We start from the raw sequence: 15,000 nt of genomic DNA, 5'->3' as shown, positions 1-15,000 counted from the left end.
ATGGGGTTCTGGGTTTGTAACATCAAACAGCAGATGATAACATTACAGTTTTACACATTAGTCTAAATTATACATGTCAGTGTCTCTGTCGTATGAATGAACGTGCTAACCCTTCCATCACACCTTAAAACTTTTCAGATGAGGCCTTTCCTATTTTTCAAAGTAGATCAATTAAATTCAGTTTCATTTATATAGTGCCATCAGCACTAATCAGAATATATACCCCAAGGCAGTTTGCAAATTCAGGTCAAGGCCTTAAAAATACCATACAGAGAAGAAACCCAACCGAAACTACCAAGAGCAAGCCCAAGGCAAAAGTGGGGAGGAAAAACCTCCTTTACAGGAGGAAAAACCTCTGACCAAACTGGGCTCCAGATAGGCAGCCATCTGCTTCAATCAGTTGGAGTGAGTGGAAAGAGGAAAGAGATACCTGCAGAATAGAGTGAGGAGAGAGGACAGAGAGGGAAAAAAACACAAACTAATGCCGCGTTTCCACTCATGGTACCGGCTCAACTCGACTCAACTCAGCCTTTTTGTGTTTCCATTATCTGGTACCGAGTACTAGTTTTTGGTATCACCTCCACTGAGGTTCCAAGACTGGGGACCAGATACAAAAACATGACGTGTAAACACTGCAGACCACTGATTGGTCAGACAGGTGTCTCTGTGACCCGCCATTTTACATAAAACAAATGCAGAAGTTGACAGTAAATATTGCAGTAGGTTAATCTACATGATGACAGCCCGCAAAACTACACCATGGTTGGTCTAGGAGATTCAGATGTAAAAACTCAGCATGAGCTTGCCGAGACAACACCCAACGAGCAAGTTTATCAGCAACTCTCTGACCAGACAACACGGAAGCAACACGCCACATCGCTATGACATCCAAGTACTCTAAAGTTGGTAGTATCATGTAATGGAAACGGTCTCCAGAAGTAGTACCTGGTATGCAAGTCGAACCAAGCCAAGTCGAGCCGGTTCCATATAGTGGAAATGCAGTAAAAGAGAGAGGGAAAGCACAAGTCCTGGTGTTGTTCAGATCTGGTCAGTCAGTACATTCAGGTAGTCAGCTGATCTCAGTTTTGGACACATAACATTATTGAACCAAGACTCGACTAACTGAAGCAACCCCTGATCATAACACTGCCCCCACAGGCTTGTGCTGTAGGTACTAGGCATGATGGATAATCACTTCATGCAAATGAGAAGTGGCTCATGGCATCAATCAGGGTTAAAGAACGTGCTTCTAGCTGATAATAATTATCCAATGGAAGGATCTGAACTATTTGTTGAGTTAAATTAGTACTTCTTGTGGTTAGGCTGTGTACAACAGATCTTCCTGGACATTCTCTGTGAATGTTAAAGACAATAGGATATTAACCATACTACTATGGTGTGGACCATTTAATTTTTCTGGACACAAGCCTTTTCTGTCCAGTAAAATATCAAAATAGACAATTATGTGAATGTCTCAAAGGATCTACGCACTGAGGTGGACACAAGAACAAAGGTAAGTACAGAAAAAATATATATGCTATGACTAGGGATGGGAATCGAGAACCGGTTCTTTTTGAGAACCGGATCCCAGTAGTTTGATTCCTTGGAATCGTTTGCCTGCCTGCTTACCAATTCTGCTTATCGATTCCACCTTTGTTGCGCATGCGCGATAACATCACACGTATGCTGCATTTGTTTTGGGCAGAATGTAGCCAACATGGTGTTGAGGCAGAAACAGTCTAAAAAGACGACACCAGGTCCACTGGAACACTTGCAAAGCTTCCATGTCTTCAAAAGGGTGGAATTCCTCCAATATGCTCAAACATTTGTCCACACAGCATGTGGAAAGGAATGTCATGTATTTGATATGCTACTTAGCGACGTTTGTGAATGTAGCGGCAGAGTGGACGCTGGGCCCAGTTCCGGTTCTGGTGTGGGCAACAAATGTCGTACCCAAATACAAGTTTCCGAAGGTAGGAAATGAGGTGCAGAACAACAGGAAACGAGCCAAGCCGAGTTGAACTGGTTCGACGTATTGGACGTGTGGCAATAGAGGAAATAGTAAAGCGTCTTTAGTTTCACTATCACTGTACCCCCCCTCCCCGAACTGGACCCAGCGTCATCTGTTATTATTATTTGTACATAGTGTATATGTTATATTTTCTGTGCAGATGGAAATATAAAATACAGTTAATACAAACACACCCATTTGTACTCTTTTATTCCCTCACCCAATGAGAATTGATAAGAGAATCGATAAGGAATCGGATTGATAAGCATAGTCGATATGGAATCGGAATCGTTAAATTCTTAATGATTCCCATCCCTAGCTATGACCTGACTTGTGTTGAATTTCAACACTGGTATGACCCAATATTCTATAACAACTGACACCAGCATTGCATGTCAACAATCACACATGATAAATTACTTCTATGTAAAAAAAAAACCCAAAAAAACATGTAATGCTCTGTTTCCAGAACATTGCAATATTCTGGAAACAGATGCAAGGTAATTGTTTACATGGTGATATTACAAGCCCAGTGGTCATGATACAGTACACAAAAACAGCATTCTCCTTTTTCGCATCTTGCACTTTGCACTGATACAATGATGGGTATCATCATGTAGTACTGTATAGACTTACATATCACCCCAGTATTTAACTTTGAACACAATTAAAATGTTTCTCCAAACTTAGCAGCCTGTGACTGGAAAGAAGGCCCAAGGGATTCTTTTTTTGAGCCTTTATTTGCTCTTTCTGGTAAGAGTTACAGATAATATCAGCTAATCTCAAGCACTAATCCTCCACCTTCATAAGAAAAGTGCATTGTGCTTGAAAAAAATCCTGCCAGCCACGACTTATCTAGACAATAATGCAGCACCGCTGATCCAAAAGGGAGGGGTCATAAAGACAGAAGCAAAGAATGAAAGAGCAAAGGAAAAAAAAAAAACAGATTTATGAAGGTTAGGAGAGGTTTATGAGATTCGGGAGCCACATTTGTTGGTAGAGAGAATATGATTTGCTTTATCAGTGGCAAACAAGATGTTATTTATGAAATAAGGTGTTGTTTTGCTTGGTTATGTGGACAGCGCTACTCATACAAATGTGGATTCCTCTCATTTTGTCTCTTCATTTTTTGTTGTTGCTCCATCCTTAATTGCTTTTATTTCAGTGTCTCTCTATTTAATTTCTATTCAAGGTTCATGGTAACTTCTGCTTTTAATTTTAAAGTGTTCGAGCTATGAAAAGTGCATTCACAGTTCATTGCCTACTGTGTAAATGTGTTTGTATATATAAATACTTCTATTTGCATATATTATTCAATTATGCATACATTAGACAGTAGTTAAGGGTTATATGACTGTTTTTTGTCCATAGGCTGTGTGCTTTTTTGGTCAGAGGATGCTTTTTTGGAGAGGTTTGTCACAGATTGTCACTGGCATGCAAAGAGTCCAACCCTCAGCTCCACCCAGCACATTTTGGATAAAGTGGAAGCTTGACTGTAAGCCAGGTCTCACTGTCCAACTTCAGGAGCTGATGTCAGTAGTGTCCTTGAAAGGCAGAACATCGCAGAAGCCAGTTCTCAAAATCTTATGGGAAACCTTCCCAGAAAGATGGATGCTGTATAGAAGATGGGTTTCTAATTATATTCTATTGCATTTTGATGTTATTGATGTGTATGTGTATCCTGTTAAATTGTATTTGTTGCATCATAGCTCACCTAAAGGAAGGCCTGAATGCTTCTGTATACTGTAATGCTCTGTGCTTTTAACCTATTCAAATAAAGCTGAAATAAATAAGGCAACACATTATATTGTAGAAGGATGATCAAGTTTGACACAAGGCCTAAGCGATCTGTCTGTTGGATCCACATATTTTACAGTTTAAAGTTGAAGTTTCAGTTGCCAGGTTATTAAACACAACCAGTTCTCATCCCTCTATGGCTTCCTTTCCCAAACTAAGGCTTGACCAAGCAGTTTTCAATGAATTGCCAATGGACAGAGCTAAATACAGAAATTAATTTCCTAGTTAAAATCCAAAATGAGTGCCCTTTGGAACAGTTTAGAAATGTTGACCTCACCAAAGCAGAGTAAAATAAAGAAGACAGGCCTGAGCTATTAAATACAACAACAACAACAACAACAACAACAACACAAGAATATGCAACAAGATACAAATAATGTAAAAGACACATGACGAAAATGATGCACCGAGAGTAAACTAATGTAAAAAATGCAGGAAAATGAAAACAATCATAAAAAAACAAAGTTCATGTTAAATTTGGACTTTGTTTTGGTGGTGAAGGAATCAGTAAAAATGTAGACATGTAGAATGTAGAAATGTAGACTCAGGATATTCTGTAAATTGGATCTGGATTCTTTGTGTCTGGAGCTGAAAATGTGGACCCTTATGTACTCTCTGCTCTAAATACACAACAAAAGATCGTGCTTTTGCTGTGTTCAGCAGCACACACTCTGGAAAATAAATAATATTCTACCACAACTAACCATCTACTTTCTTCACATCTCTCTTAGAAAACATTGATGTTTATAAACAGCTCATTACATGTCCTGTTCATTCTGATTTGAGATATAAACACCATTTATATCTCAAATCAGAACCTTAACCCTAACCCTGTGTCATAATCCGGTTATCCCCTAACCTTAACCCAACCCCTAACCCTACCACATGGATGTAACCCCGACCCTGGGTGAAAGACTTAGGACAAAATGCCCCCAAAATAGGAGTCCCCATCAGCAATTGCAGACAAAATCTCTGTCTTATGTTTATGATCCCGGTTGGAATACTGATTCCACCACTGCAGCCATAGCCTCTTTAATTCTACCTCCATCAGTAAAGGGCTGTTTGTACTGGTCCAGGATGTGAACCACTTTAATGATGCCTCAGTGGAAGCGTTGGCTCTGGTCGGTTTAGCGAACATGGACTATTGTTTTTGGAGTTCAGTTTTCAGCTGTTTTACCTTCTCTTTACGGAGGCTGATTCCCACTGGAAAATCTCGGGAAAAGTTACTGTGAACTTTGGTGAAATTCCACTTGGCATCTTTTACTGACTGCCAGGCTCACGCCGCAGATCAGATACACACACACCACACACACACACCACACACACACACACACTTGTCTTTCACATTTGTCAAACAGAAGTCTGTGTCTATTTGTTTGTGAAAATAACTACCTGACTATACTCGACCGATATCGTTATGGGGCTAAACCCACTACCTGCCTGGCACCTGGCTTATCCTGCTCCCTCTGGGCCCCGCCCCTCTCCAATGACAGACAGCAAACCAGAGCTAAAGTCTGATTGACAACTAGTTGACTGTTTCATCTTGGGAGGGGGGCAGGACACTGATAATTTTGATTGGGTAGAAATTTAGACCTGTCCTACCAAGTGGCGAATGTTCTTTGTGTTATTATATTATTGACCCTTGGTGAGCTACTGGAAAGGGCCTCGAGAGCCACTGGTAGCTCGCAAGCAACGTGTTGGAGACACCTGAACTAGTTCTATTTTTAGAACAGGCCTGCGGGCGACTCACATGGTCCCTGCAGGCGACCTGGTGCCTGTGGGCACCTTGTTGGTGACCCCTGGTCTAGAGCATTAGACCTGTAACTTGCAGACATAAGACATGTCATTTTTAATTATAAAGTTTTCACATGGTTTAGGTTTTGTTTGTGTCCCAGTATTTTTACTTTCATGGGTGCTGGAGTTTTAGTATTTTGACCATTATTATAACCATATGTGCATATACAATGCCTGCATGAAATTTAGGAATACCTAGTTTTTTAACGTATTTGAGAGACACATGTTCTCATTGTGTATATGCAACAATCTAGGTTATTTAACAATATGATGATTTTGTTTTTACTTAGCATATAAAATAGATATTGGTACAAAATGCTCAATTTTTTATCACACTTTCACCTTAGGTAACAACAGCAGGAAGAAATATAACAAGAATTTAACCAAATGATATGATGAACATTTCCAATATTATAATTCAGAATATAAATTTGCTTCTTTCTTGTCATTTTAGATATGACTAGCATGACACTAGATGTATAAATGCCCTACATACTGAACCATCAAACTGTTTTTCATGCACCACTGCACTCAGTCATGGTCTACATGCTCTATATGCAGTCTTTTTCCTCAAGCAAATCAAAGCCTTTTTTCTTAATGGCCTCAGTGATAAGTGATTTTCTTAAGGCTCCACAGCTGTTTAGTCCTAATCCTTAGTGTTCTCCTTGCACTGGGCCTGTGGAAATGCTCTTACTTTTACTATTAAACATAGCTGTGAGTTTTAAAGAAGATTTTTAATGAAACATTTCATTGATCTCCAATCATAATCAACCAAGTTTTTTTCCAACCACATTTCATCCTCGACGATAATCTCTCACCACCATCCTTCCAGATTTTAATAATATGTTGGACAGTTTTTAACCTATAGTTTTAGTAGTTTTAGCATCTTGCTTGATACAGGTTTATAATTTGACCTGTATGAAAGTTTTTATATATAATTTTATGTACAGTATAAGTTTTTCTATCTATCTATCTATCATCTATCTATCTATCTATCTATCTATCTATCTATCTATCTATCTATCTATCTATCTATCTATACTATCTATCTATCTATCTATCTTCAGAAATGCTTGTGTAAGAAATGAGAAGCTTCTCACTGCAACAGTTAGGACTAAATACAGTATTTATCCACTGGAAAGCTCTTACTTGTTAACTTAAATCCAGGTGTGAACTTTTGTTGACCAGGCTGTGTATGTTGTTTGGTGTAAAAAATGAAATTGAAATTAAATTACCAATTTTGGAAAGGAACATTCATATGTCTCTCAAAAAGACTAGGTGTTTCCAAACCTTTGATATTCAATTGAAAAATATAGAAAAGTTAGAGCAGAAAATAAAAAAGTAACAGCGTGCATAAACTTTTATAGACAATGTGCTTAAGAAATCCTCTGGGGTCCCACTGCAGCCATGAGATCTGGTAAAAAAAAAAAAAAAAAAAGGGGAAAAAAAAAGGAAAAAAAGGGCAAAAGTCATATTATTGATTTTTTTTATATAGATTAATATATTATTGATATTATTGATTTTACATTCATTTGGCTTAGGTGGTGCCAAAATTGCCTTTAACGCTGCAATCATGCTTTATAATCATAGAGAAAACCCTGTATTTGTTAGAGTCAGGTCAGGTTTTTGGATGTTTTGGGAGCATGTTATTTAAAAATCCTCAAATGTATCACATATTATGGTTATTGAGATGGTTTACAAGCAGGTGGACAAAGGTGGGTCTAGGACAGGTGGAGGTCAGATCCAGCCGGGTGAGCAGATGGACAAAGTAGAGAGTCCAAAGGGGGCCAGAAGTTCAAAACAGGCAAAGTCCAAAAACCGCAAGGAAAACTGGCTAGAGCTCATAGCAGGAAAACAGCATGTGATGGGGCAGGTGAAGGCAGAGCAGAGCAGCAAAAAGTGAGCTCATGACATTATTGCTGAATGTGGTATTTGGGTATGAAGAGCTGCTACAGCAGCCGCGATACAATCCTTGCTTCTCACATTACCGATGTCTGCTTCTAATCTATCAGTCTGTGTTTGTTTTGGTATCTTTGTTCTCTCTTGCTCTCTTTCTTTCTCTCATTCTCTTCAGTGTATCCTGTTTTGCAAACATGAAGACCAATCTTGCTTGTAGAATATGTCCACTGTCTTTCTCTCTTACTCAGCTCTGCCAGTTAGCCTCACTAAGTAGACTGTCAGTGAAAGCTTGAATAATAATAAAAAAAAAACTAAACGTAACAACGCTGATGGTAGCATAAAATTGAAACTGGCAGAAAATAAATTGGAACAAAACTCTGGTTTGAAAAAGGCTCAAGGAACAGAAGTGCCTGTCATTTAGTCTGTGTGTGTGTGTGTGTGTGTGTCAGTGAGTGTGAATGTATGTATGGCTATATTGTTTTGTGTGTGAGAGAGTGTGTGTGGAATCGCAGAAATAGGAGTCGCAGAAATAGAAAATGCTGACCTCTGTGCTCATTACTCTGCTTTGTCTCCTACCAGTAGGATCAAGCGTCACTGACAAGTAGTTTCCAGACATTTCTCCCTTTGGTCCTACATTCACCTGCAAAACATGCTGACAGACAGGAAAAGTGCTGCAACTTTTGATGAAAAATAAAATAGCTTTGCAAAAGAAAAAAAAAAAGTTTACAACAGTATGACAATGCAGATAAAATAATATGCATCTTCGCAATAACAACTTACAACAGAATCTGGAGAGCTGAAGAAAACACGTACATGTGGAATTTTACTTCATATTGAGATGTTTAGACATAAGAATTCATGGCACGTATATAGTCTACTATTTCAAAATTCTTTTTATTCTTTACTTTTTAATTTATTTATCTATTTAGTTTTTACACAGAACCATTAAAGCAACAACAAAAACATATTAAAGATTCTTAAAAAAAAAAAATAAAATAAAATGTAGTTAATAAACTTTGGTCACTGCAGTAGTTAATTAATAGGTAATGCTTGATTGTATTATATATATCAGTCCATTGGCTGTTTGTTGTTAGTCTGTGGTCTGCAGTACAGCGAAGAATGATTATAGCTCAAATCACAGATAATGATTGTAATTAAACAAGAATCATATTTCAGTAATGTGTGTAACTCCACCCTTGGAATATATTCATGCATTTATCTCAATAACTAACAGTTGTGGACAATAATACATTTTGCAAGGTCAAAAAAATCTTGACCTTTGGCCACCAAATTTTAATCACTTAATCCTTGCATCTTTGCAAGATATGTGGACACAAGTTTTATTAAAGGTGGGGTCCGAGATGTTTTCCTGGAGCATTTTTTACTATATTGCTTAAACTCCCCCTCACACCCCAATTACAACAAATTAATTAAATGCACTAACACAAAAATAAAACAAGAAAAGCACTCGGAGAGCGCAGACCTCCGCCAAGACAGATCTGCCCCCCAACCCCCCGATCACCATCAAAATTTAATCATTTCTTCCTTGTGCCAGTATCAACATTTCCTGAAAATTTCATGAAAATCCATCCATAATTTTTTGAGTTATCTTACCAACAAACAAGCAAACAAACACGCACGCATGCATGCACAAAGCAAAGTGATCACAATACCTCCTGGCGGAGGTAAATAGGTAGTCACCTGTGGAACGGACAGGACTGAAAAAACACCATCCAATCATTTTATCTGGCCAATCGAAATGATTGAATGGTAATATGTCTATCAAACTCAACTGCCATTTGTCCCTCCCCCCTCTGTGCATACCTCTCTTTGTGCATGAGTTGTGCATTCTCAGATGCTTGGAGCACTTGTACAGGAAACGAAGCCAGAGCCAGAGCTTGGCTATATTAACTATATTAGAATGGAAAGCTCACCAGCAAACTGTTTTGTTACTAACATAAATCACTAGAGACTGTAATGTTAGTCAGATAGGTATGAATTGGGGCTGTTCTGTAAGAGCGGAGGTGTTGGAGGAGATTGAATAGGTACACATGGATCCAAGAGCCGAGGTTGAAGCCAGAGCTGGGGCTGGAGCTGGGCAAATTGTTGCTATGCAGTGCTCGTGAACCCTACAGAACCAGCATTGCGCGTGCCAGTTCTCTGGAGACGTGACTTGGGGGGATGTCTGAAGAAAGGGGTTTGGACTTTGAATTGTGTATTTTCAAAATGTAGCTTCCTTGAACCATTTTTCCAAGATTTCCTACTCCACCTTTGAGTAAAAATAATTAACTAGGAGCCTCTAATAAATGTTCTGATCCATCTATAAGTCAATCCATGGTCCATCCCTCATAAATCAGAATTTAGGGTGAACGCTGTCTGCTGTGCTGAGCTTTGATTAACAGGTGTGACATTTTGACACCTGCTGAGTTGGACTTTGACTGTTTATTGAATAAAACTTTTTTTTTTTTTCTGATACCCTACCAAAGGATATCAGATCCGATCACTTCTGGATCAAATATCTGTAAATGTCTGATGAAGTTTACCATTTTACTGTGCCACTCCACTTCACAAAGTTGGCTCAAATGAATGCTATCAGCTTCAAAACACCAATCAACAAACTAATGTGTGACTTCCATTTCTTCTTGTACAGTGCGTAATCCTAACACCAGCAATTCATATCAATAATCTTATATCCAGCAAAATGACCATGTCAATAAGGTAGCATTTAGCATTGGCTCACCTGTCACCTCTTACACTTTGGCATTTCTACTTTTGTCCTAAATGGTCACTTCTGGCACTAAAGAGCTTAAATGGTGATGGGTAAAATGAAAACTTCTGGGTCCCAAATAAAAAATGGGTGATGTCACGGTCACTCTATCCACTTCCTATGTACAGTCTTAGTTTCACATTAAATATGCTATATTTTATTAATATATACTAGTACTACTTGCACAAAATATCTTCAAGTTATAATATTATTGAGCACTGTTTCCAAAAACCCTGGCCCCCATAGACTTGTGGAACCTCTAATAAGTGACAAGTTTCATCTCTGGTCCAATTGAAAGCTTTGATGCTTGGTACATCAAGACATTTTTTCCTGACAGAGAGGTCCACTCTTGCTGTGGTTGACAGGTTCCACTAAAAAGACTGTAACAAAACTTGGTAACTCAGTGCCTGATAAAGTTTGCTCTTTCACTGACTCGGTAAACTAATGTTTAGTATGAGGTCTCCTCCGTAGTTCCACTCCTTTAATCCAAATATGGCAATTTCAGGCTCCAAAAAGCCATAATTCTGACAGTTTATAGTTGAGATTATGCGCAATCTATGTCTTCCACTGATAACAGCGTCTTCCCTGGGCCATGCGGACTGTAAACGCGCATCATACCTCAGTGTAATGTAAGTAACCACTCACATGTTTGCACTGTTACATTTGCACATTTATACAACTTTCATATTTTAAAAATGTCACCCTTTTATACAGTATGTCTCTAACTGCACACATTTCTATTGCACACTGTTTTATATTTTTAATATATGTCTGTGTTTTATTGTGTTGTTTTTTAGATTTAGATTTTGATAAATTCAAATGACGAGTCACACTGTGGATCTGAAGTAAGAAATTTAGTCAAGTGGAGAGAGAACAACAATCTAATCTTAAATGCTACCAAAATGAAGGAAGTTGTTATTGACTTTGGCGGCAAGAAGAAATCCCATCTCCCCCTTATCATAAACAGCACAGAGGTTGAGATGGTGAACAATTTTAAATTTCTTGGTGTCACTATCATCGACGGTCTCAGCTGGCACTTAAACACCAGTATCATTATTAAAAAAATCACTGCAACGACTTTTCTTCCTGTGCAAATTAAAGGGATTTACCTTAAACTACCAGATTTTATGAAATTTCTGTTGTTGCGTGATTGAAAGTATCCTTACCTTCTCGCTTACAGTGTGGTTCGGTAATTTAACTGTACAAGATTGAAGATCCCCAAAGTCGTTGATTTTGCCCGCAGGACCACTGGTACTGACCTGCCAGATCTAATGTCATGCACAGCTCTAGGCTTCTGTCCCATGCCTTAGGTATTGTAAATGACCCTACTGGTCACCCCACTGGTCTTTTTGTTCTTCTTCCATCCAGCAGACGCTATCGTTATATCAAATGTTCAACCTCTCGGTCTGCCAATAGTTTCTTTCCCAGTGCTGTGCGTAGCCTTAACAACTCCATATCACATACTTAACAATGTATGGTGTATGTTTTATTTTTGTACTTGTGTATAAATAATGCACTTTATATTCATGCACTTTGTCCAAGTGAGTGTCAGTTGATCTACGGGGGTACCTGTCTTTTTATTACTCTTAGTCATGTAATTTTTCATTGTTTTTTTTCCTCGTTATTGTCTTTCATGTATCTTTATGGTGAGCTCTTGCAACTCATTTCCAATGCAGTTTTTCTGCAAATGTCAAATAAACTGATTCTGATTCTGCGATGTAAGTGCACTGTTGCTGGTAGAGACCACATTTGTAGCTAGCAATTTTTTTGAAATTTCTATTTTGAGTGGCTACATAGAGTACATATTAATTGCACACTTAACAGTTGTGATATTTTCATTTCCCAACTGCCATCATATAGTATAGCACTGTAGTCATGTTGAACAGATGACCAAGGACAAAAACTTAAAGCTCCAGTGTTGATTTTACAGAAAATTTAACGCAGCTGTTGAAGATGGCAAACAGTTGCGCGAGTGTGCCTGTTTGGTTGTGGCAGTGTGCATGTGTGTATTTAAAAGCCATGGAAGTCAGCCAATTGAGTCACGGTGTTAAAAGCTTGTACACATTTGGCAGCTGGTGCTGGCAGGTAATCCAGTCGAGTGAAGGATGCAATACGTGCCAGAAACAGATTTGCTTAGAAAAAAAAAAAAAAAAAAAAACGGCGAATAGGGAAGGAGAAAGAAAAGGTGAGTGACACAAGTGTTTGTCTAGCCAGGTGTACTTATTATGTCAATCTGCAGACAATGCAGGGACATGTTATATAATATTATTTTAAAATACCATATGGTAGAAAATGATTAGTTCATCCTTTATGTAATGAGATCTCTATGAGAAATTTTTTTCGAGACAGTCAAGGCTAAGGTATGTCAGAGAAAGAAGCCACAGCATCTATTTTTAAAGCTATATGCAATGTAAAAACATTGATAAATTGGTTATATTTATTGAACCTTTACATATGTTTTTCTTTGTACCATCACCACTGGTGTATATGTCACATATTAATCTGTCTAACTTGAAACAGATGCTACCACGTACCAACAAAATCCTCTTCACCTGATTTCACCCCAACTGGACTAGACTAATGGGAAATTCAGCAGCACAGCTTGAGGCAGTCACCACCTGGTCCATCATTAATGTAACTCCAAATGATGGAATTTATAATGCAAGATAGGTATTTAAATGGACTTTCAGGTGCAGAGGGCTCTGGTGGAGATGACTCACTCAGTTGGTCTGAAAATTAACAGCCTATTGCCTCCACATCGCTTGCTTCTGGTAGTTGCTAAACATACATTTATATCACTGAGCAGCCATTATACATAAATGCTGGTTCATACTACACAGGGATCCATTAAGTCAAGTGCTCTTTTGATGGACGGTGGTTAATAGCTATTTGGTGCAACAATGGTGGCTCACAGTCTCTTTTACAGGCTGATGCATAATGTGACAGGAAGCAGAAATAGCCAAAGAATAAAACCTTCATTACTGTACCACTGAGCTCTTTCAGCTTCTCAATCGCTGTCACTGTTCATACGCTGTCATTTTGCACATCTTTTTCTATCAGAGATTTGTCTGTTCTTTTTCTTCCCAGCCATTCACAGTCAAAATGAAAACTTCTGGGTCCCAAATAAAAATGGGTGATGTCACAGTCACTCTATCCACTTCCTATGTACAGTCTTAGTTTCACATTAAATATGCTATATTTTATAATATATACTAGTACTATTTGCACAAAATATCTTCAAGTTATAATATATTGAGCACTGTTTCCAAAAAACCCTGGCCCCCACTTTCATGTTGAAAGTACATGTGTGTGTTCTATTCATCTGAGCCAAAGTATACATAAGTATTAGGCACCTACTCAGATATGGGAGGAAACTTCTGCCTTGTTTCTATGTGTGTATGCAACTAAATAAACATATACTGACAGTGATTCAAAAAGTGGCACATTGGTCTGAAAACCTTTTTTTTTTTTTTTTCCTACGGCTAACTTTTCTACAGGTAACTATTAATGTTGACAAATTGTCAAAGGTACATAATGTCCACAGAGGTATGCGTAATATTTCTTTCAGGCTTTACGTATAGCAAAGCAAACAAAGCAAAGGCAGGTTTTTGGACTGTTTCATTAATTTATTTAAAAAAATAAAAAAATAAATACAAATAAAATAACAAATCCTATTTACATCAGGATCCAAACCTTTCATTTAACACTTGCTAATAGAACCTCTGACAGTAATGGCAGCCTCAAGCCTTCTTTGGAATGATCCTACAAGCTTAGCATGCCATTCTTTTGGAGGTTTCTCACATTTTTTTTTTTTTTTTTCTTTGATGAATTGCACAAAGGCCAGGTCAGTGGGGGAGTGTTGGTACCACAGCCATAGTTCTGGTGAAGGCTCTGGGTGGACTACACCACAACTTCACCAAATATTCCTTAAAAGGGTCATGTTTTACTAAACTTATATTAGTCTTTGGTACTTTTATTTGTGTATTTGGACCCTAATAGTTCATAAAGTTTGAATTTGAACCCTCCAGGTGCTGCAAAGCTATCTTTACATTCATTCTGGCAAAAATCAAGTGGATTTCTACAACCCGTTTCAATTCCTGCTTATTTTCTTTTAACATTTTACAACTAGTTACTTCATGACATTTGCACATATAAGGTCAAGACTTCTGATGAACATTTCTCCAAATATGCCATAATTGTTTGCCAGCATGACACGATGGTGCAGTGGATAGCACCCGTGCCTCACAGCAAGACGGTCCTGGGTTTGATTCCAACACCAGTTGACCGGAGGTGGGACCTTTTTGTGTGGAGTTTGCATGTTCTCCCCATGTCTGCGTGGGTTCTCTCCGAGTACTCCGGCTTCCTCCCACAATCCAAAGACATGCACTGATAGGTTAATTGGTTAATCTACACTGCCCATAGGTGTGAATGTGAGAGTGATTGTTTGTCTCTATATCAGCCCTGTGACGAACTGGCGAAATGTCCAGAGTGTACCCCACCTTCGCCCGTAAGTAGCTGGGATAGGCTCCAAGCAATCCCTGTGATCATAGTGAGGCTAAAGCGGGTTCAGATGATGAATGAAAATGAATGAATGAATGTTTGCCAGCAGCAGCGGTTGTAGTCCATATTGAAAATATGTCCAAACTTCGAGCTGATTACCTAAAATGTTCAGTTGTTGGTTGTATTAACAAACTCAAGTGGTTGAGTGGGACAGAAAAGCACAGTCCAGTCC

This window comes from Sphaeramia orbicularis, chromosome 1 (genome assembly GCF_902148855.1).
Source record: "Sphaeramia orbicularis chromosome 1, fSphaOr1.1, whole genome shotgun sequence".
Taxonomy (NCBI): Eukaryota; Metazoa; Chordata; class Actinopteri; order Kurtiformes; family Apogonidae; genus Sphaeramia; species Sphaeramia orbicularis.
The sequence above is the reverse complement of the archived record's forward strand: the minus strand, read 5'-3'. Positions refer to the sequence as shown.